This window comes from Camelus dromedarius, chromosome 36, assembly GCF_036321535.1.
Source record: "Camelus dromedarius isolate mCamDro1 chromosome 36, mCamDro1.pat, whole genome shotgun sequence".
Classification (NCBI taxonomy): Eukaryota; Metazoa; Chordata; class Mammalia; order Artiodactyla; family Camelidae; genus Camelus; species Camelus dromedarius.
In genome coordinates, this window is record NC_087471.1 from 13,538,875 (window position 1) to 13,562,083 (window position 23,209).

A 23,209-nucleotide genomic window follows, 5' to 3' on the forward strand; every position below is an offset into this window, starting at 1 on the left:
TCCCAGAGGAGGACGCAAGCAGGAACATAAGGCTATCACGTAGTGGGACAACTGGACAGAGGTTCAAGGACATACAGGTGGTATGCAGCCGGCGGGTGTGCAGGCCTCGGACAGCCACCAGAGGGGCAGCTTACCATGGCAGTGACTGGCCTAACACGCTGTCAAGGACAACTTGGCATCAGGGGGATATGTGATCAGGAGGCCAGCTGTCCAGGGAGTGCGCTGGGTGGATGGGGGTGATGTGGGGGTGGAAGGAGGTTGCTGGCTGTATTCTTGACTGACCAAGAAATCTGAGGGCTGGGGAGCCACAGAGGAAGCTTGAGTCTCAGCTCAGGGTCAGGCCCTGGGGTGCTGACTGAGGGCAGAAGGAGAGCTCAGAAGTGGCGCGAAAGGGCCAGGTGGTTGTCCCTGGGGTTTGGTGACATTAGGGCTTTGGCCAGAGTGGGTTGGGAGGAGCCTGTGGTGAGGAACTGGTGGCCTGCAGAGGGGTGGGCAGTGGCTGGGCCTTCCTGGAGACCCTGGTCTGATGGGGGAGGCACAGCATCTTCTCTGGGAGTTTTGATTTGAGGGGCCCGGGGTCCCCTGCAACCTCCCCTCAACTCAGGCAGGGAGGGGCCCCTGCCCCAGCTCCTTCTGTCACCCTGGACCTGGGGAGTGGGGAGAATCAAATGTCACTGACGTTGATTCCTCAGGTCTGAGCCCAGGAGTTGGGGCCTGGGTCCGTGACCCAGGTATTCCAAATTTCTGAAGTTTGGACAAGAGGCAGCAAATGGTCTCCCACATGTGGGAGCGGTCACTGTGTGCTTGAGGGAGGAAGGACCTGCTGTGTTGCAGAGATGGTAACAGGTGTCCCCTGCAGCAGGAAGGATTGCAGTCAGACATGGAGGAGGACTTCCAGATGTTGTGGGTACAAGAGGATGTGTCCTAGAGGTCTAAGTGAAAGAAGGAGGGCCAAGGATCCCCTGACCTTTTCCAGGTCAGGGTGTGCCTGAGATGCAAGTGAGGGTCCTCTGATCAGAGACCACAACCCACATGTCCTGCTTGGGGTCAGTCCTTGGCTGATGCCCAGGGCAGCCTGGAAAGCTCTGCAGACGGCCTGGGAAAGCTCTGTTGATGGGGGCTCTGCCCTGGTGTGGAATTGGCCTTAGGGAGGCCCCCCTCCACCTGGTCTGGGTGTTAGGCCATCCTTGAGGGTCCCTTTCAGGTCTGTTTCCCAATCCTGATTGCACAGCTCAGATGTTGTAGGCTTTGGCGAGGTGGAGGGGATGTGAGGTGGTGAGACAGATAAAAACTGGAATCCTGGCCCTCCTGCTGTCTTGCTGTGTGGCATCTGGCAATCCTACCACCTCTCTGAGCCTCAGTTTCTGTATCTACACAGCTGAGCTGTGGATTATTTCCAAGATTAAATGATAAAATGCGCAGGAAGCTGTTAATATTGAGATGGGGGAAAGGGCAAGGAGAAGCTTCCTTTCCATGTGCTGGAGGTTAGGAGCCCATGCATGCTCCCCTGATCATCACCACCAGGGACTATGGAGTCAAGGGGAGAGGCTGAGGCCAAGGAGCCTGCGTTGCAATCTTGCAAGTTTTGAGTGAGCTGAGCAGCTGCCCGCCTCCTGGGCTGCCAGCCCAAGCAGCTGGTTCTCTGGCAGGGCCAGAACTGCAGGCTGTGAGACCACAGGAGACAGCGATGCAGACCCAGCCCCTCAGAGGGCAGGGGGGTCACAACCCCTAGGGGGCCAGAGCCCCTGGGGACCCCCATTTGTGGGGACCACATTCCATAGGGGGAAGGGTGGTGTCCTGCGGGCAGGATGGAAACCCAGGGCATCCACCCTGAGCCTGGGAAGTGGTCAACAGGTGCAAGTGCAAGGTCACTTCTGTTCCGCCGTGGTGTCAGTCCAGGAGCGGTCCTTGCTGGGGTTGGCCATACAAACGTCTAAACGGGTGAGAGTGGAGGTTGGGGGAGGACAGCGCCTTCTCCCTTGCTGGGTGGGGACCAGTGTTCATGTCTAGGATGTGCTTTAGTGCGGGCGGGGAAGGGGCACCTGTCAGAAGGCATCACTGCTGCGCCCACCTGCTCCCTTCACGGCTGCCAACGCCCAGGATGATGTCAGCCACGTGCAGGCACTTGCCTCCCTAAGGACTCAGGGCTGAATGTCCCCTAAGCATAGGGTGGACTGTGGTCAAATGTGACAGCAGTGTGGCCAGGAGGGGTGTTCCCAGGAGAGGAGGTGCCGGCCCTGTGTGGCCTGCAGCTCAGCCTCTCCCGACATATAACCTTTGCCATTGCACTCCCGGGGCCTGTCCTGCCACCTACAGGTCACCCCTCTGCAAGGACCTGCTGTGTGGCCCTCTGCCCAGCGTCCATCAGCCCAGCTCTTACAAGGTTTGGAAATGTGTGTTAACTAACTCACTTGTCCTTGTCCCAGTGGCCTTTGTGAAGGATCCTGGGCACCATTTGTTGGATGGGTAGGCTAGTGGCAGGTTGTGGGGCAGACCAGGCTCGGAGTGCTGTGGTTGTGTGAGAGGTTACGAGGCTGGGAGTCAGGACTGTGGTATCAAGCGGGTAGGGCAGGGGGTCAGCAGGGAGTGAGGGGTCTCGGAGAGCGAGGGCAGCAGACCTCGAAGGATTCAGCACGTCCTCTGCTCCCGTTTCCACTGAACTCACCCCCTGTCCATGTTGCTGACCCTCCACCTCTACGGGGGCCAATCCTGCCTGATGAGGGGGCACCTTCCTGGGGGCACCAAGTCCCCCGCCCCACCTTCCTCTGGGGTCTCCTGGGCTGGGCGCCGTAAGCCTGGGGATCCCTGCGTACACTGGGCACCTGCTGAGCTGTGCTAGTTGCTGTCTGGTCCTGGGGAGCTGGCCTGCACAGCTGTTGCTGAGACCTGTCTCAGCAAATCCAATGACTTTATTCCTTCCCTACTATGCTCAGGTTGATGGAACCATTTCACTGATCTGTTCCCTGCTGAGGTGCAGGAAGTTCTGTGCGACTCTACCTGGCTCGGTCTTAGAGATGTGAGTTAGCTGTTCTGTGAGGGCTTCCTGATTCCTCTTGTTTTCTATTCAGGAAACGGTGCACATGTCCTATACACCTCATTGTTCTGGGCTTTCCCCATGAGATTCCCACCTAAATCTTTATGCCATGAATTATTTTTGTTTCCTAGAAAACTGAATGCTTAAAACTCATAGGCAACAAACAGCTCTGTTATTCCTCATATTCTTCTGTAACTTCTGTTCTCTGAGGAATGGTCTGTCTCTTAAGACAGCTTAAGGCAGGGAGTAAGATAGAGCAAGAAATACGTAGGGGGAAAATCAATGATTATTTCAGAGATACTCCCTAGCAAACGTCTTAATATCCTACGAAAATGCTGGTGTAAAGAACGGAGGATTAACAGCTCATGAAGAAGAGTAGGTGTGCGGTAGGAATGCATCTCGGGTTCTGGGTATCGTGTGGTCGATGACAGTCACAGCCCTCAGTAAGTGATGAATAACTCATTATCCTTGTGGTCCTTTGTGCAGCCCTCCCCTACATGGACTCTTGAAAAGCGTCTTGTTGTTGGGAGCTCTTCCTCCACCGTATGAAGAAGGCCGGGCTCGCTTGCTGAAGAGATGAGGATCCACCTAGAGCCAGCACTAGCCAACAGACACATGAGTCAGCCCCAGCTGAGCTGCCCATTGACTGCAGGTGCAGAAGTGACCTTAGTTGAGACGCAGACTGCCCAGGTGAGCCTCCACCAAGGTGTTAATATGGGCCATAAGCAAATAAAGTGGTTACTAACCCATTTTTAATAAATCATTGTAAACATGCAGAATAGAGGAGGAAGAAAAGTGAAACAATATGTGAGGAATAAAGATAGAAGAGAGGAAGGGTCAAATGTGATTATGGCCACTTCTGTTCTTCAGGGACTTCAAGAATCGTGGACAGGCATGTGTGCAGACCCGTGGTAGTTGGGCACTTGGCCTCATACTGTCCTTGTGGACTTTTGAAAATAACTGCCACTGTCATTCGTGTTGATTCCAGGGGTTGTCCTGTTGTCACTGATGAATTCAAAAACAGTTATCTTAGTAAAGCACAGTCTCAGGTTCTAGACTCAAGTAAATTCCTGATTAAATAGATTTTCCTAAAGATTTCCTCAAAGCAGTGAGATAAATGTCATAAAACCAAAAAATGTCAAAATTGCAAAGGGATTGGGAGAGGCTGATAGCTCAGTGGTTCAGTGCGTACTTACTACACATGAGGTTGTGGGTTCAAGCCCCAGTACCTCCATTAACATAAAAAACAAACATACAAACCAACCTAATTACCTGCCCCCCTCATTCAAAGAGTCTCATGATCCATGTCCCCAGGTTCTGAATCTAACCTCATCGTTATGAAATGGACTGCAGCCAGTTAGCTGTGATGACCTAGGCTCAGACAGTCCTAGCTCAGGGTTCTCAGAGGAACTTCTACTGGCCCCAGTAATTGCTTTTTCACAAATTTAGTTTACATCCATGATTAATCTTGACAATAATCCTAAAATTTAGATGTTGTTTTTATTCACATTTTAGAGATGAAGAAACTGAAAGCGAGCTAAAATAACTGGCCAGAGGTAACACAGCTGGTGAACAGGGGCCCAGGCGCTGACAGTCTGGAAAGGTGGTTTCACACCAAATCAAGTCCTTTTTTTCTCATTGATGCAGGTTCTTTTCAACCTGTTTCAAAGGCACTGGAAACCTGTGGTACCTCAGGTACCATTAAGCAGGAAAAAAGGGGGTGGGGAATAAACAAGGCAGTGCTCTGGCCCCTCACTCTAGTTTCAGCCTGAGCACATCTCATATATATGAGTCCCATTTAAAGTTTTGTTTGAAAAAATTTCCAAACACTGTATTATACCCTAATGTCTCCTAATGCTGTACTAGCAACTTCCTGCAGTCAGATCTGCCTTATCCTTTCTTTGGTCTCAGGACAGTATGAAAGCGGCCCTGACGTGGAGCAGGTGGAGATCACTGCTCTTGCGATGTGATTTGGGCTCCAGAACTGCACTGTCCGAGCGTCTCCCATGAGCCCTGGCAGCCCTGCTGCCTTTCCCACCAAAGCCAGTTACATGGTTCCCACACCCTGCAGCCCCCTCCCTGTCAGTAGTGATGTCACCTTTGTCAGGAGTGGCCGCGTGCTTCCCAGAGGGAAGGGGTGTCTTCTCCCCGGAGCTGGAGGCAGTTCTCAAGGAGGAACTGTACCAGAGAAACCTGAAACACATGAGGGCGCAGCAGGGTGTTCTTTTCCATATGGCACAGTTAGAAATCATTTCATATGTAAGTCTTTGATCTAAAACCTGTAAGAGAATTCTGAGAAAAATTCAGAGTTGATTAAAAAAATGAGTCTACAAATCAGTTTTCTCTAAGAAATAGTGATACTTTCATGAGTACTTTGGGTACAGATTTTAAAATTCTTTTAAATCAGTGGGTTAAAATTATAATTTGTGGCCTTGTTCAATAGCTAATGTTTTTGTAACGATGGTTACATGTTTAAAACTAGGACAATTTTCAAGTGACCTATGAAGGATTCTTGAGATGAATCTGTATATTCTCTTACTAAATTTTGTTTGTTTTTGTTTCATTTTCTTCAGTTTTATTGAGATAAATTGACATATAGCATCTTACAAAAATTCATAAAGCATCCAATAGACAAAAACTTGAGAAATTTACTTCTTAAGTGAGGAAATATGTGAAAGTTCAGAAGCAGAGATTTCTGTGATTTTTCTTGTGAAGGAAGGAAGCAGCTGGAGAGGAGACGTGTCTGCACTGCCTCATCTCATGCTGGCTGTCGGGTTGAGCTTGGGGCAGAGCTGTGATATGATTAGGCCTGTTGTGTCTCTGGATGTTCTGGAATGTTTTCCTAGCCCCCTCACCCTGCAGTGGGGGTGACATAGGAGCCGAGTGTCCTTGTGAGGGACCACAGCTGGCAGAGGAAGGCCAGTGTATGTGGAGCCGTGGGTGCTCATCTTGCCCAAGCCAACGCGATGTGCCAGCAGTGACCAGAGGAGCTGGGTGGTGTTGTCATTCTGTGATGATGAAACGATGGGACCTTCGCCATAGTTCACACTCCCTCAGTGATTAGGCTGAGAGTTGAGCCTCGGCTGTCAGACCCCAAAGCTCAGGTTCTGTTCTGTCCCATCATCCTGCTCTTAGCTCTCTGTGGTTCAGTCTCCTGGATGGGAAAGGAGAAATGCCTCTACTGCTCTCAGTTTCCCACTTAACGACCCACCACCTCCCCTCACCCCACCAGGTCAGTGACTCTGCCACTCCAGGGGAGCATGTTTAAGATGTGCACTTGAAAAACCTGGACTATCATGGCTAGTACCTCAGGTTTCAGGTTCAAAGTGGGGACCATGCCCCACAAGGCATGAAGATGAGAGGTCTCATTACCTTTTTTGTGAAGTCCTCTTCTGATTGTGAGCTGGTGGCATTAGGTGGACCAAGAAGGCTTGGGGCTAGACAGCGTGATAAGTTATAAGCTGTCATCTGATTGAATGAGGAGTGTTGCTCAGTGTTGTGGAGCACTCGAAAAAGGTGTCTCAGGAGGTCAACACTGGCTCTTGGCAGCTGGTCCAAAAGCGTACAGACAGGAAAATGCACTTTTAAACAAAGCATGTCGTTTTGCTTAGAAAATGGAAATACAGAGACAGAGAATAGAGTACGTGATTGTAAACCATGCACACAGTCCTCTCTCGCAGAGTTCTAAGGGTGAATGCACACAGAAATGTTTCATTGATTTCAATTTCTGGACCAGATACTAACTTCTGTGGTTAAGTATTTGAAAAATTAAGATTGTAACACTGGCAGATTCGTTCTCTGGCATCTCTGTTTTGACCAGTGGATTTCATCTGCAGCAGTTCCGTGTCTTCAGCAGGTGTTAACTGGTCTGGAGTCCATATTAATAAGATTAGGATAAAAACAGGAATTGAGTAACAGCAGGAGTGCGTGCATCTGTTTTTCAGGTGGCTTCTGTGGGTAGCAGATGCAGCCCTTTGACACTGGTCATTACTTTAGTAGACAGAGCTGTGAACTATGAGCTGATATTTTCCTAAGAGGATGTTGGTTGTGTTTTTGGAGTGTGACTGTCATTACCTCCGGGTGGCAGTTATTTTTTCCTCCGCATTCCGTTCATCAAGGACACTGAGCCATTTGTTGTGGAGACTGGCTGTAAAAATACTTCCTTCGATGTTCTGAAAAAAATCCTTCCGTAGATTAAAAAAAAAAGATATATATTATTATTATAAATACATATTGGAGAAATAACAGAGAAAACATTAAGTTGAAAAATTCCGTTCAGGCCTCACTTCCTTCGCAACTGCCAGTCTGTGACCCAGGCAGGGCTGGGCTTTGATTCTATAGACTTGCACACCCAGAAGGAGGGGCTTGGACTCTCTCCATCTAAAACTAGAAGCATCACAGTAGAGTCTGGATGGCAGTGACAATGATGAGAAAGCCCCCACCACCAGCTGGGCCTTGCTCTCTGTGTCCGTGTTAGCACTAGTCCCGGCTGACAGGGTCTGGTGCTCACCCATCCCGAATCTTGCGAGTGTCTGAGAAGCAATGCGCACACCCATGTTACTTGTTTACTTCAGACAGTGCTTGCTCTTAATTCAAGGGAGAAAGGTTCTCACACTCTTGCACACATATTACGAGAGAACTGGGCTTTCTGACGTGAGGTGTGCATGCTTCATGGGGAAAGACTACTCATAATAGCTTCAGTCTTCTTTTTAAAACTGTATAAAAGTTCAGTTTGCAGCCTTTTAGGCAGCAGGTGCTAAAAACATACAAAAATCCCCTGTGGGTACCTACATGTTACCCCTTATAGCTCCTTGAATGGAACATATCCTTCCAAATAGGATACTTAAAATTTAGATGTATTGGAAGTTCAGGCCTCTGAGTGTCAGGGCTAGAGGTACACAAATGTAAGCTTCCTAAGTGGGGGCCTGGAAAATGTGTCACTTTAGAGGGCTGATGAATAATTTTTAAAGTATAGTCAGAGACAATAGGTCAATTTCTGGTGTACAAGCCTTTCTATCACAGAAATGGGCCTATTAAAATTTATGAAGTAGTAATTTTTTTCCCCTGGTGGGTAAGGTGGTAATTGCGTTTATTTATGTATTTACTGATGGAGATTCTGAGGAATGAACCCAGGACCTCGTGCATGCTAAGCATTCACTCTACTGCTGAGCTATACCCTCCCCACCCCTGAAGTTGTAATGTTTTGTGCCAGACTGGGGACAGTTTTGCATCACCTTGCACCAGCCCAGCCCACCACGCCCCAGCGGAGCCTCGGACACTGGGGTGTGTGTCCGCACACTGCTCGGGATCCCTGTCTGGTGGCTGTGAGCATGATGACCTGAGCGCAGACCGCCCCACCCCCAGTGGGGTGAGGAGTGAGGGGGTCAGCTCAGGTTAGGGGTGCAGAATGAGGGGGGGCTCCCGCGGGGAGTCAGGTTGAGGAGTGAGGGGCTGCCCAGAGTGGAAGTCACCTGGCTGAAGTGTGAGGGGGCCATCCCGGGGTAAGGGGCGCTCGGAATAGGGGAACCCGGTTGAGGGATGGGGGCTAATCCTGGGGTGAGGGGACCATCTCAGGATGATGGGTGGACCCGGGGTGAAGCATGAGGGGTCAGCTTGTTTGCAGGGGCTGTAAGTTAGAAGCTAGTGGGGTGGAGTGTGGGGTGGGGACCTCAATATGAGGAGAAGGAGCCTTGTCTTGGGGACCATGTCATGGATGAGGCCTGGCCGGGGGGTGTGGGGGCTGTGACGGGGCTGGAGGTGTTGTGTGGTGGCCAGCAGGGGGGATTGGAACTGTGGGGTGTGGCCTGGCCCGGGGCCAGTGCTGGTTCTGATTGGGTGCTGGGGTGGAGGGGACCCTGTCGGTGGCTGGGTTGGGGGGGCATTAGGGGTGGGAACTTCGCTGGCCAGTCCTGGGCCACCGGGTGGACCAGCCCCACCGCCCCACGGCCTGGCCTTGCATGGCCGGGCTCGGCCCCTCTCGGCCCCACTGGCCATGTCCCGTAGTGCGGGAGCCCCAGCCCGATTGTCACTGCTACTGGCAGGGGGCGGGGGAGGGGCGTGGACGTGAACGCGCACGCGCGAAGGCGCGGGAGCCCGCCCAGAGCCTGTGGGAGCTGGGCCCGAGCCGGGTGCTCCTGGACCAGCTTCCCTAGGAGGAACACAGCCCAGGGTCTGGGCCACCACATGCCTTCGCCTCTGCTGCTGTCGCCTGGCAGGTAAGGGGGCGCTGGTGGGGGCGCGCAGGTCGGGGAGCCGGTGGTTGAGGCCTGGGCTGCTTTGGGGAGGCACACAGGGAGGGCTGCGCAGGTGAGGCCCGGGCCACGCAGCCCGTCAGGACCCTGATGCGGGTCTGGGCTGCCGCCCTGGTTCATGGTGCATCGCCCCCGCCATTAGTAGTCACTGAACCCTGATGTCTTCATCGCCGCTCACGTGGGTTTGGGAAAGTGGGAGCAGCCCCGGGAGGTGGGAGGGCGCCGGGCTGGCCTTGGAGCACCTCCGACTGGCCCTCAGGCCATGGCCTTCCTGCTCAGGTGGACCTGCCTGGCGACTTCGGGCCACCTTGGACCCTCCAGGTTGGAATAACAGACGAGGCCGGGGGCTTTGGGAACTTGTCGGCCTTCCTCCCGAGATCAAAATCTTTTGGCAAGTCTAGTTTTATTTAGTCTCCAAGTGTTTTTCACAGTAGCTATGCCAAACTACATTGCCACCAGCAGTGTAGGATTGTCCCCTTCTCTCCACAGCCTCTCCAGCATTTCTCCTTTGTGGACTTTTGTTGAATGATGGCCTTTCTGACTGTGTGTGTGAGGTGATAGTTACCTCACTGTAGTTTTGACTTGCATTTCTCTGATAAAGATATTGAGTATTTTTTTCATGTGCCTGTTGGCCATTTGTATGTCTTCATTGGAGAAATGTGTGTTCAGGTCTTCTGCCCATGTTGGGATTGGGGTGCTTGTTTTTTGGTTTTTAAGTTGTACGAGCTGATTATGTAGTCTGGAAATTAAGCCTTTGTCAGTCGAATCATTTGCAAGTATTTTCTCCCATTCAGTATGTTACCTTTTTGTTTTGCTTACGGTTCCCTTTGCTGTGTGGAAGCTTGTGAGTTCTGCTAGGTCCCATGTGTGTGTTTGCTTGTGGTTTTCTTTCTGGTGCTGGGGCAGACTGTCCTAGGAGAACATTGCTGAGATGTATGTGAGATAATGTGTTGCCTATGTTTTCTTCTTAGAGGTTTATAGATTCTGGTCTTCTGTTTAAGTCTTTAAGCAATTATGAGTTTATTTTTGTGTGCAATGTTAGGCAGTCATCTAACTTCATTGATTTCCATGCAGCGGTCCAGTTTTCCCTGCAGCCTTTGCTGAAGAGACTGTCTTCCCTCCATGGTATGTTCTTGCCTCCTTTGTCAAAGATTAATTGACCAAAAGTTTGTGGATTTATTTCTGGGGTCTCATTTGTGTTCCATTGATCCATATGTCTGTTTTTGTAACAATACCGTGCTGTTTTGATTGTAGGTCTGTAGTACTGTCTGAAGTCTGGGAGGGTTATTCCTCCAGCTTTGTTCTTTTTCTTGAGTAATGCTTCCGTAATACTGGGTCTTCTCTGATTACATATAAATTTTAAGATGATTTTTTCTAGTTCTGTGAAAAATGTCCTGGGTGATTTGGTAGGGATCTGCATTCAGTCTGTTGATGCCTCAGGGCAGGTATGGCCATTTTAACAATATTCTTCCAATATAAGGACATGGGCTATCTTTCGGTTTCTCTAAGTCCTCTTTAATTCCCTTAAGTGTTTTATGGGTCTCTGCATTTAAGTCTTTCACGTCCTTGGGTAGATTTATTCCTAAGTATTTTATTTTTTGGATGCAATTTTAAAAGGGAGTATTACATTCATGTGAAGAAATGCCACTGATTTCTGTAGGTTGATGTTGTATTCTGCTACCTTGCCAAATACTTTAATTAGCTTTAGTCATTTTTGTGTGGAGCCTTAAGAATTTTCTATAGATAGTATCATGTAATCTGCATATAATGACAATTTTACCTCTTCTCTTTCAATTTGGACCCCTTTTATTTCTTTTTGTTGTCTAGTTGCTATGGCTAGGACTTCCAATACTATATTGAATAAAAGGGGGTGAGAGTGGGCATCTTTGTCTTGTTCCAGATTTTAGTGGCATATTTTTCAGTTTTTCACTTTTAGTACTGTGTTAGCTGTAGGTTTTTCATAAATAGCTTTTATTTTGTTCAGATATGTTCCCTCTATGCCCACTTTATTATAAGCTTTTATCATAAATGGCTGAATTTTGTTTTGCTTTTTCATCATCCATTGAGATGACCACGTGGTTTTTGTCCTTTATTTTGTGAAGTGGTATGTCACATTGATTCATTTGTGTATTTTGAACCATCCTTGTGTCCCTGGGATGAATCCAGCTTGATTATGTTGTATGATGTTTTTTATGTGTTGTTGGATTCTGTTTGCTAATATTTTATGGATGATTTTTAGATGTATGTTCATCAGTGATATTGACCTATAATTTTCGTTTTTGGTAGTGTGTTTTGTTTTGGTATATGGGTGATGGTTCATAGAATGAGTTTAGGAGTATTCTTTCCTTTTCAATCTTTTTAGAATTTGAACAGGATTGGTATGAGTTCTTTGTATGTTTTGTAAAATTCCTGAGTGAAGCCATCTCGTCTGGACTTTCGTTTGCAGGGTTTTTTTTTTTGCTGATTTCTAATTATTGCTAATTGTTTCATTTCTAGTGATTGGTCTATTCTAGTGGTCTATTTCTTCTTCTATCATGGTGGACTGTATGTTTTCAGAAACTTGTCCATTTCTTCTAGGTTGTCCAATTTGTTTCCATATAGTTGTTTTAGTATTCTGTTATGATATTTTGTTTTTGTGTGATACTGGTTTTAGGAGCTTAGTTTTTAAATGTTTTTAAGATTGGCCTAGCAAAATTCACATTCAGTAAAGCAATGGTTTATCTCTAGTAAACTGACTAACTTGATTATTTTTACTATCTTGAGCCTTTGCCCAAAAATCTAGTGTGATCCTCACATCCCTTCTGAAAGGTTTTGTTTCAGAGAGGGCTTAGAAGCAAGACAGGAGCTGTGGTTGTTCCTAGGAAAACATGTTGGGTGCAAATGGACATGCTAATTGAGGGGGTTGTACACAATTTATTCACCTAGTAACTGTGATGTGTTAATTTATTCATTGATCTATCTTGACATCATAGCATATCTCTGGACATTTCTTCCTGTTATATTGATGTACATGTCTTTTTTTTTTTTTTTTTAACCAATACCATACTGTCTTTATTACTTTAGTTTTATAGTAAGTCTTGAAATCAAACTGTAAGTCTTCCAACTTAGTTTTTTTCCAAAATTGTTTCAACTGTTCTAGGTCTAGTCTTCTTTAATTTCTTCCAGCAATATTGTATATGTTTCAGAGTAGAGATCTCTCGCATATTCTGTAGAATTTATTCCTGAGTAGTTAATATTTTCATGCAGTATAGTTGATTTTTATACACTGACCTTCTGTCTTGCAGCTTTGCTAAACTCACATAGTAGTTCTAATACCATTTTTTTGTCGATTTCTTAGAATTTTCTATTTGGAACATATCTGTGAATGAAGAAAGTTTTACATTTTCCTTTTATTCATATATATGATTGTGTGTGTGTGTATTTTTTAAATTTATTTTTTTGCTTTATTTCACTGGCCACAATCTCTAGTATATTTTGAATAGAATTAGTGAGAGAGGTCCTTGCTGTGTTCTGTCTTAAGGACAAACATTCAGTCTTTCACTGTTAAGTATGATGTTAGGTGTAAGTTTTTCATGTGTGCCCTTTAGTATGTTGAGGAAATTCCTCTTAATCCTAGTTTGTTAAAAATTTTTTTTCTTTTTTAAAGTCATGATTATATATTGAATTTTATCTCATGCTTTTTCCACATTTATTGATAGGATCCTGTGGTTTTTCTTTTAATATGAAATGCATTGATTGATTTTCAGTGTTAAACTTACAACCTTGCATACTTATAGTAAAATGTTTGTCTGATTTTGGTATTAGAGTAGTCATAGTCTCATAAAATGAGTTCGAATTTGTTCCCTTTTCTGCTTTCTGGTAGGATTTGTGTTACTTCTTTCTCAAAATTTGGTGAAATTCAACAGTGAATTTAGAGCCTGGAGTTTGTGAAGTTTTTAACCACTAATTTAATTCATTTGATAGACAAAGTGCTGTTACTGGCTTTTTAATTTTTTCTTGAGTGAGTCTTGATATTTTGGGTCTTTCCAGAAACTTGTCCATTTCAGCTAAGTTGTCAAGTTTATGAGCATAAAGGTGTTTTATTTTTCTCTTTTGAATACATGTATGGTCTGTAGTGTTATTATTTTTATTCCTAATGTTGAGAATTTGTCATTTCTCTTTTTCTCTTTATTAGTCTGGCTATAGCTATATGATACTACTGGTTTCTCAAAAAATTAATGTTTGGTATCAGTGATTTTTCTCTATTGCCTTTATGGTTTTAGTTCCATAATTTCTACTCTTTATCATTTCTTTCTGATTTTGTGGGTTTAATTTGCTCCCCTTCTGATAACTTAAGATGGAAGCTTAGGTCATTTATTTGAGACTTTTTTCTTTCCTAATATAAAAATCAAAAAAGAATAAATTTCCTGCAGACAACTGTTTTAGCTACATATAACAGTGTTTTGTTTTTTTTTTAACATTTCCATTGAAAATCCTTTTTATTTTATCTTGTGATTTCTTCCTTGACCTTCATAGTTTATTTAGAAGTGAATTACTTAATTTCCAAGTATTTGGAGTACTTTCCAGTTACTGTTTTAACTTAATCCTTTTGTGGTCAGAGAAACGACTTGGTATGATTTCAGTTCTCTTTAAATTCATTGAGAATTGTTGTACGGCCTAAAATATGATCTGTCTTGGTGAATGTTTTAAGTGTACATGAAAAGAATGTTTATATGCTGTTCTGGGTAGTGTATTCTGTAAATGCCCATTAGATCAAGGTGGTCAGCTTCATTTTCTGACCTCTTGTTCTGTCAGTTATTGTGAAACAAATGTTGAACTGTCCAGCTGTAACTGTGGATTTGTCTCTTCTGTTCTGCTTTTGCTTCCTGTATTTTGAAGTTCACTTCTGACAGACATTTAAGGTTGTCCTGTCCTCTTGGTCCATTGACTCCTTTGTTATTATGTAATGTCTCTCCATCCTCAGTATTTTTTGAGCTGATACTAGTGTAGTTGCCCAGCTTTCTTTTGGTTAGTGTTTTTGTGGGATGTTTTTTATCTTTTCTTGTACTTTTAACCTGTCTCTGTCTCTGTGTTGAATCTGTGTCTGTGTGTGTGTAGACAGCATGGAGTTGGGTCTTGTTTTTGTTGTTGTTGCTGTTGTTTTGATCCAGTCTGCCCATCTCTGACTTTTACTTGGAGTTTTGTTTTGAAAAAGACCATTTTATATAATGTAATTATGATATGTTTGGGTTTCAAGCTACCCTTAGTGTGACTAGTTTTCTATTTGTCCTGTGTGTTCTTTATGTCCTTTTCCCACTTCCCTGCCCTGTTTTGAGTTAAGTTGTTATTGTTGTTTAAATGAACCCCTTTTATCTCCAATCCTGGCTTATTAGCTCTGCTTCTGTTGTTTCACAATGGTTACTCTAGACTTTGCACATCTTTAACTGATGATAGCCAATCTTCAAATAATATACCAGTTACGTAGAGTGTACGATCCTTGAAACAATAAACTTCCATTTCTTCCTTCCTATTTAGTCCTCCTTTACTTCTTCATGTTATGATGCCCCATAATACATTATTGTTAGTGTGCTTTAAATCATCTTTTAAATTTAATAAAAGTGAGGAAAAAATCTTTATATTTACTCAAGTATTGATACTTTCCAGCTCACCATTCCTTTAAATTCACATTTCCATCTAGATGGTGTCATTTTCTTTTGGCTTGATGAACTTTCTTTTAACGTGTCTCACAGTGCAGCCCTGCTGGCAGTGAATCCTCTAAGCTTGTGTTTGCCTGGTATTATATCATCTTCATTTTTACTTGGTGTGGAGTTCTGGGATGATAGCTTTCCCCTCTGTATGTCCCCATCTGAAGGCTCTAGAGAATAAGCCATGGGCTGAACTGATAAACAAGCTGTGAGGAAAGTCATGCATCCAGGCTGGATAAGAAATGGCCTACTTAATGTACCCAGTATGGACGGCTGGCTGGCCAGTGACGGGTAAGATCCTCAGAGGAGGACAACCTAAGACAGGCACAGCCAGCTGGATAAGAAATGGGCTAATGTGTCCAGTATGGACGGCTGGCCGGCCAGTGACGGGTAAGATCCTCAGAGGAGGACAACCTAAGACAGGCACGGCCGGCTGGATAAGAAATGGGCTACTTAATGTGTCCAGTATGGATGGCTGGCCGGCCAATGACGGGTAAGATCCTCAGAGGAGGACAACCTAAGACAGGCACGGCCGGCTGGATAAGAAATGGGCTAATGTGTCCAGTATGGACGGCTGGCCGGCCAATGACGGGTAAGATCCTCAGAGGAGGACAACCTAAGACAGGCACGGCCGGCTGGATAAGAAATGGGCTACTTAATGTGTCCAGTATGGACGGCTGGCCGGCCAATGACGGGTAAGATCCTCAGAGGAGGACAACCTAAGACAGGCACGGCCGGCTGGATAAGAAATGGGCTAATGTGTCCAGTATGGACGGCTGGCCGGCCAATGACGGGTAAGATCCTCAGAGGAGGACAACCTAAGACAGGCACGGCCGGCTGGATAAGAAATGGGCTCACCCATGTAGGATTGGCTAAGACCCCGGGTGCAAAAGCAACACAGTTCAGCTTCTCCCTCTGCCCAGCCAATCCTGCTCCCCTCACTTCCTGACCAGCGTTGCTCCATTGAGTGCTCCCAATAAGCCTCCCGCCTGCGGAGCTCCAGCTGAGGGTCTGTTTCCCGGGAATTCCAACCTAACGTTGTAGTCATACATGAAAGAGCTGGGTAGGTTTATCAGAAGCCCCACGGAGAAGAAGCAGCTTTCCAGTTACAGAGGAAGTGGGACGCAGAGTTGGAGCCAAGGCAATGAGAATAGATGAGTTTGGGTGGATGCTAATGAGTGTTGTTTAGAGAGGCAGAAAAAGGACTAAGAAGAGACTGGATGAGATGGATCCAGGATAATCAATGTTTTCCCTACATGGCAGCTTGGTGAACATAGAATTGGAGGTCAGACAGCTATAGGGATGGACCTCTGGGGTGGTCTCACAAGTGGCTCTAGCAGTGATGCCCAGATGGGACATGTAACCTCTGCATGAGGTGTGGAGATCAGTGAAACTCTCCTCTGGAGCAGTAAAGGCCAGAAAGTGCCCACACTGTAGTGATGGGCAAATACACCAGGCACAAGCAAGGGGGGTCAATCTTTGTCTCATATAGGGCAGTGTTAAGGGGCAGATGGGAAGGTACCAAAAGAGCAAGGGAGGGTTTCTCAGTCTTAGAATAATGATGTAAGGGACCAAAAGAGGAGTTGAGGGATTGTGGATAGGGCAGGGATCCAGATGCAGGAACTGGAGCATAATCTAGTCCAGTGTCTGGCAAATTCAGCAAGGTGAGCAAGGGTGACTGGTTCCTGAATGAGAGCTGCACTGGACTGATTTTGATTGCAACCCACTTGCTGATAACTCTGACATCTCTGGGTCCAGCCCCATGTACTTCTTTTAATTTCTAGACTCATGTCCCCACTGGACATCTTCACATGAATTATCTACCAGGAATTCACAGTATACATAATGCAAAACTCATTTTCTTCTCCGAACTTCACCCTCCAGTTTCCACTCCTGGTTAATTGCATCACCACTTCCTGGTCATATCATCTGTCCCTGTAAATACAAGAAGTGGACAGAGCAGCCTGCATGAAAAAGGGTCCGGATGAGTCAGTGTTCAATTCCAGTGTGGAAGGAATTAGGAGTGGGAGGTTAGAAGCTCCTAGTTTGTCTCTAGTCCATTCCCAAGCTTTTCTGCTCTTATTCCTGATCACACCCACGACCCACTATCATCACAGTCTCCCCACCATATAGACTGTCTGTCTGTCCTCCTGGTATCCCTGCTTCATCCACAAGAGCCTCAAACTCTTAAACTGTGGTAGGTGAGGGACTTGGCCTGGCCAACCACGCTCTGTGTCTTCATCTCTCTATTTTACTCAGTTCCACAAATGAGTTTTACTTTGGCTGTTTGGTCACAAAGACTAAGGGCAAAGTGCTGGAGGAAAAATGTGTTGCATTTTATTGAACCTCAAGCTGCTCAGAAACCATTTGATGGTCTCTTTGAGCAGGATGACATTTGGCTCAGTGGAATCAAGGCCGATGCAAGAGGGGGGATCACCTGGCAGTTACTTCCTTAGCTTTCATGCTGGATGAGAGTCTCCACCCACCAGGGCTCCCCAGTTGATTAAGGTGAAGGACAGAGCTGATGCGGGGGCTCTGTAGCCTGTCACTCTGCCAGGAAGAATGCTGAGCACAAGAAAAGCCAGAGCTCCCAGGGCGTAAAATTGAGAAGTGGCTCAAGGTTACTTTTTATTTATTTTTATTGACTAAATGCAAAGCAAGCACTCTATCTTTGGTTCCCCTAGTCTCTCTAGTTTGTATCTTTTCACCTGTACCTCTGTCTTCTCAAGTACTCACTGTTCTCATGTTTCTTTTCCCCCCTCCTTCCATCAAAACCTTCTCTCAGGTTTTTCCCACCCATATTAACTTTATAAGCTACTAAAACATTATCTTTCTTTGGCAACCTTGCAGCCCAAACTCTTAAGTTAAAGGATGAAATATTTATTGATCATTGCATCAAAGAGAATTTAGGCCATCTGGGCCTCCCCGGTGTCCCTGAAATCGCATTACCTGATTGGTCTATGCAGTAGGCTGGCCTGAGGGGCCTCACCTCCAAGGAAATGGACAAACTGGAAGCAGATTACTGTAGAATGAATCTTGTTGGAAGAGACAGCAAAGAAACCTCACTGAGCAGGCGGCTGCATACAGCACAGCAGCAGAGGCTTCGCTGTCCAACAGGGCAGACTTTGAGGCCCAGTCATGAAACCAGTTGTGAAGGTCAGCTATGACCTCCAGCAGGCTGTAAGCACCAGTTAGTCATTTACAAAATGGAAACAATAGTATTACAAGGTCCTCAGAGCTGTTGCGAGGACTGTGTGACACACCTCCCGCAAAGTGCTTACGGAACGGTGCTGGCACACTGTGATTGCTCCATAGATGTGGTGATGATGCGAAAGAGGAGGAGGAGGAAGTGGAGAAGGAGGGGGCGAGGGGTCTCGTACCTGACTGGTCTCTGAGAGAGTGATATTGATGTTGCTGGAGCCACACTGGTTGTCACAGGCACCTCCTCGTTTGGGATGCTGAGCACCTCTGAGCCCTGCTTCCTGTCTCCAGCTCAGATGGGCGTTTTCTGGTGCGGCAGTGGTGACCACGGCCTGCCTCCGGGGTTCCATTCTTGCCCTGACTCTAGAATTACGAGGAATTCTTGTAATTTAGGCATTCATTTTACTTCCTGTCTTTTCATTTTCTCTGACTTTTATGGAGGCTAGCAAGACTGGGAATAAAGACTGGGTTCTATAACTTCTTGTGGTTCTCCTGTTCTTTTGTTTAACAAGAACTTTTTGAAAAGCAATATATACCCGAGAAGTGAGAGCTGAGGGTACAGCGGTCAGCATCAACATGTAAACCGCGTGCTAGTGGAGCTGAAAGTCCAGAGAAGATTCACATGAAAAGATGCTAAATATCTTTAGTCATTAGGGAAATGCAAATTAAATGATAATGACCTAGCACTAGTACCCACTAGAATGGTTAAAATACTGCCACCACCACTACTACTAATGAAACACTGAAAGTGAAAAGTGCTGGGGCACATGGAACGCCCATACGTTGCTGGTGAGAATGAAGAGAGAGCACAGCCGCTTTGACAAAAGGCATAGCCATTTTTAAAAAAATTAAACATACCCTTGCTATATGACCCGTCAAGCCCAGCCCTAGATATTACCAAAGGGAAATGGGAATTTTCAATTCACACAAAAACCTATATGAAAATTATACAGGCTTTATTCATAATTGCCAAAAAATGGGAGCTACACCGGCTGCTTTAATGAGGGCATTGATCTTGTCCTCCGTGACCGTCACCTCATTGTCGCGCAGAACGAGGGCCGAGCAGATGCAGGCGAGCTGGGAGCGCGAGGCCGGGCGCGGCGAGCTCCGGGCTGGCGCGGCCGGGCGGGCGCGGTGTTGGGCGCCGGGTGACGTGGGGGCCTCACCCCACCGCCGCCTTAGCTCCCTCGGAAGGTCGGAGCACCTCGGCAGCAGCCGAGGAAAAAAGGTCCTTTGTTGTGTTGAAGTTGGTATAAGCTGAGTTTTAAAGATACCCAAATAACCTGTATTTTTGAGTCAAATAGATCAACAGAGTAGAGGGATAAAACAAAAACAAAATGATCATTCAATCCATTATTTTAAACAACCAGAAGAGTCAAACCTTAGCATCCCGTAATCCTATGTAAACAGGTCCTCGGAGTCTTCACCTTTGACCTGGAAGCTTCCATCTAAGGAGAAGGGGCTCACGTGACATGTGACATTCTTACACCTCAGCAAAATACAGCTCCATGTCATTCAGAGGCAGCCCTATTGCGGGCTGCGTCATTCACGTCCGTCTCACACAGATGTGTAAATAGCATTATTCACTGCACGGATGTCACCACGGCCCCAACCAAATTAACCTTGCGTGTGACACTCTGCGTGGCCGTGAAGCCTGCTTCTTAGAGACTGCGGAGGCACCTAGGGAAAACGAGGAGAAACCAGTGTATGTTACTTACTGCAAAGGTTGGAATGTACTTTTTTTTTGGTGACATCAGTGCGTGTGCCATGGTTCTTGCTACGTGAACATTAAATTCGTTTATAATTATGCTTCATCTGTATTCATGCTGGGCCATAGCTCTCAAACAGCCAGTTTTGGCTTTGTTGGTTCTCTCCATATTATCCTTTAGTTTATTAATTTTGCTCCTCTGTTTATTATATCTTTAATTATACTTTCCTGGGGTTTATTTTGTTCTTTTTTTGTTCCAAATTCTAAAGTTAGACCATTAAATTATTAATTTCCATTCATTTTTTATATAACTTAATATTATAAATTTCTGCTGAATATCACTTTTACTGTGTGCTATATGCTAGTCATGTTCTAGGTGTCTGCCCTTTTTCTTACTGAAGAAGCAGCACATGTAGAAGCGTGTACTGATCTGGCACAGGCTTTGGCTCTGGTTGCTGGTTATTTGTTGCTTTAGTTACTGACTTTTCTTTGACTTTAATTCTGAATTGCTTGTCTGGTTTTTGGTTTATCAAACCTCCATGTTTGGGTACTTCCTTTACTTTAGATTTCTTATCACTTTTGAGTCACCCCTTCATCCAAGGTGGGCTAGTAGTCAGGAGCTCAGAGTTCTAGGCTTACCTTTGTTCAGCATGATAGTCTTTGGTCTAGATATGATTGCCTTAATTTTTCTATTATGGGTGTGACAAGTTCCCATAAAGTAAGCAGCTTAAAACAACACAGACTTACTATGTTATAGCTCTGCAGGGCAGAAGTCAGGCTGCTTACTGGCCTTACTAGGCTGAAATCAAGGTGTGAGCACAGCTGCGTCCCTTTCAGGGGGCTCTTGGGGTTCCTTTCATGATCCAACTCCATGCTCATTGTGTTGCTGACAGAATTCAGTTCCTGGTGGCTGTAGGACTGAGTGCCCATTGTGTTGCTGCTGGCTGTTAGCTGAGTGCTGTCCCCCACATTTTAGAGGCTACTTGCCTTCCTTGGCTTGTGGTCCCTTTTCATTCATCTTTAATACCGACAACTGTGAGTCTCATTCCTCCCATGCTTCTCATTTCTCCTCTTTCTTCTTCTGTTTCATCTCTCCAACCCTCCACTTTCAATATTCCCCACTTATTAAAGACTCCAATGAAGACATTGGGCTCACTTGGAAAATCCAGAACACTTTTTATCTCAAAGTCTGTAAACTTGATCACATCCTACAGAATCCTTTTTGCCATATAAGGTAACATTTGCAGGTTTCAGACCTTAGAGCCTGGACATCAAGGGTAGGGGGTGCACATTATTCTGCCTGCCACAATGATGTTTACCTCTCTGTGTCTCAGTTTCTTCATCTGTGCAATGGAACTAAGGGGCCCAGAGATGAATTTTCATTAGCTTTTCCTCAAATCCACCTCTGCCTCTTATTTTTACACTTGTTCCTTTTTCCTTTCTTACTCCACACTGCCCCCATGGGTTTGCTCCTAAATTTCATTCTGCTTTTTGTGTGTGTGTGTGTGTGTGTGTGTGTGTGTGTGTGATCCTTATCCTGGCTTAAAATCTCATTTCATTGATTTTTTTCTATTATCTCTGGCTCATATGACAAAAGCTATAGTCACACTATAGATTAGAAACAAGTATACAATTAGTACATTTCACATATATTTATTGAGTGCCCTCAAGCTGTCCGGCATTGGGCTCAGAGCTGTGCGCACTCTGATGACACCATATGTCACATTTCATAAGTTGTGGGCTCTGACTGAGCAAAAGATAAACCCTGAGGTCAGAGGGTCCTGGGCAGGGGATTTATCTAAAGTAGCCTGAGGAAAACTAGCTTGAACAAAATGAAAGCTGCTGTCAGAAGATACGTCTCAGAACCCAACTAGCAGAAATGTATGCAATAATGGGAACAAAGAATATATTTAAAAGCCTAGAGAGCTTGAAGCAAGACCAGACTTGTACATGTGAGGAGCGGGCACAGAGACCAAGTCAGAATTCAAGTGCTGAGGGGCGGGGACCCAAGGAGAATCGAATCCCGACCACGTGGTGTACTGGAGGCAGGGCCTGAAAACAGCTTCATAGGGAAATAAACCAGTTCTTAAGCTGCTGTTTATCAACTTACTTTGAAATCTTAATTTGGTATCAAAATCTCTTTCCAGAGATTTTTTTCATCAATCTCTTCTTTTTATGTGTCAAGGCAAATTAATTAATCTCTTTCAGACATTGTGATGTTTGACACATATTGTATTACTGGGATAAATGGAATTATTAATCTAAATTCCAGGGAAATGGAAGTCTCCTGGAGAATATATTTAAAATGAAGAGACAGGATTTTTTTTTTCCTGGAAAGCCTTTTAATAAAGTCACAAGAAGCACACACCATCTACCCTTGGCTTGGTGCCTAACAGCGCACACTCTATGCTTATATGGGCACACAATATGCAGCTGTTTGCTAATTGTGTGGTATTTTGTACTTGAGGCATTCTCACATGTTATAAAACTCTCAGAGTCAGGGAGCATGGCATTCCTTATTTTGCTTGGAGTTTGTTCTTACCATCCTTGATTCACTCTCTCACCTCCTGATATGATCTGTTTTGTTCCAGAAGCTGTGCCATGTGCTGAGGAGGCTAAGACAAGCAGATCACAATGCCTGCCTTTTAGAAGCCTCCAGCCCAGGGGTGAGGCAGAGAAGGAAGGGCCTGCCTGCTGAGAGTCAGGAGAAAACTTCCCAGAGGCTGAAATTTAGATGTTATGCCCTGAAAGATTAAGTGGGAACTTGTCAGGAAGACAGAGTTGGTGAAAGGAATAATTACTTAATTAAAGTGAAGGGGGAATGGGGTTTCACACACAACCATGCAAGAGCATTCAGAGGAAAATTTTCAAGTAGTTTGGGTGTTTGGAGGGACAGGAAAGGGTGGCCATTTAACAGGTGACACGGTTTCAAAGCCTCAGGACTTGCAGTTAAATTAGATCTCTTGATACTGGGTTCAAGTCTTTTCTGTTCAAATTTTCTCCAGCACATGTATCCAGCCACTGGACTGCTTCTGACCTGGCTTGTTGGAATCACGCCCCCTGGTCCTCAGTGTCTGGCACATCTTGGGCACTCAGATCCTCTTTTGCAAGAATAAAAATCTAAGCAGATGGATACTACTCTGCTTCCGAAGTTCTTTACAGGTTCTTTTTCACTTTAGGGCACCTTGGACAGACCATCCTACTTCTCTGTCTTACTGTCTTTTTCTTCTTTTTTCCTTCTTTCTTCCTTTCTTTCTTTTTTTTTAGATTCCACATATAAGCGATCTCATATGGTATTTTTCTTTCTCTTTCTGGCTTACTTCACTTAGAA

The 23,209-nt window shown here is 45.5% G+C and overlaps 1 long non-coding RNA gene and 1 other non-coding gene across 5 annotated transcripts in view; one reads left to right on the top strand and one right to left on the bottom strand.

Annotated features, from left to right (window-relative positions):
* The window catches only part of LOC105105175 (uncharacterized), a 113,258-nt gene that overhangs the window by 47,366 nt on the left and 42,683 nt on the right, over positions 1-23,209 (top strand). For 3 of the 4 annotated variants that reach the window (XR_010379218.1, XR_010379221.1, XR_010379219.1), the window contains exon 8: positions 3,521-3,724. This is a non-coding gene — a transcript (uncharacterized LOC105105175). Of the gene's footprint in view, positions 1-3,520; positions 3,725-4,549; positions 5,369-23,209 lie in introns of those variants that run through there. The other variant, XR_010379220.1, reaches the window with a different exon arrangement.
* Positions 3,767-5,196, bottom strand: LOC135320062 (uncharacterized). The gene is made up of 2 exons (XR_010379223.1): positions 5,133-5,196; positions 3,767-4,039 (listed from the first exon to the last, which is right to left on the bottom strand). It is a non-coding gene; the product is annotated as an uncharacterized LOC135320062 (long non-coding RNA).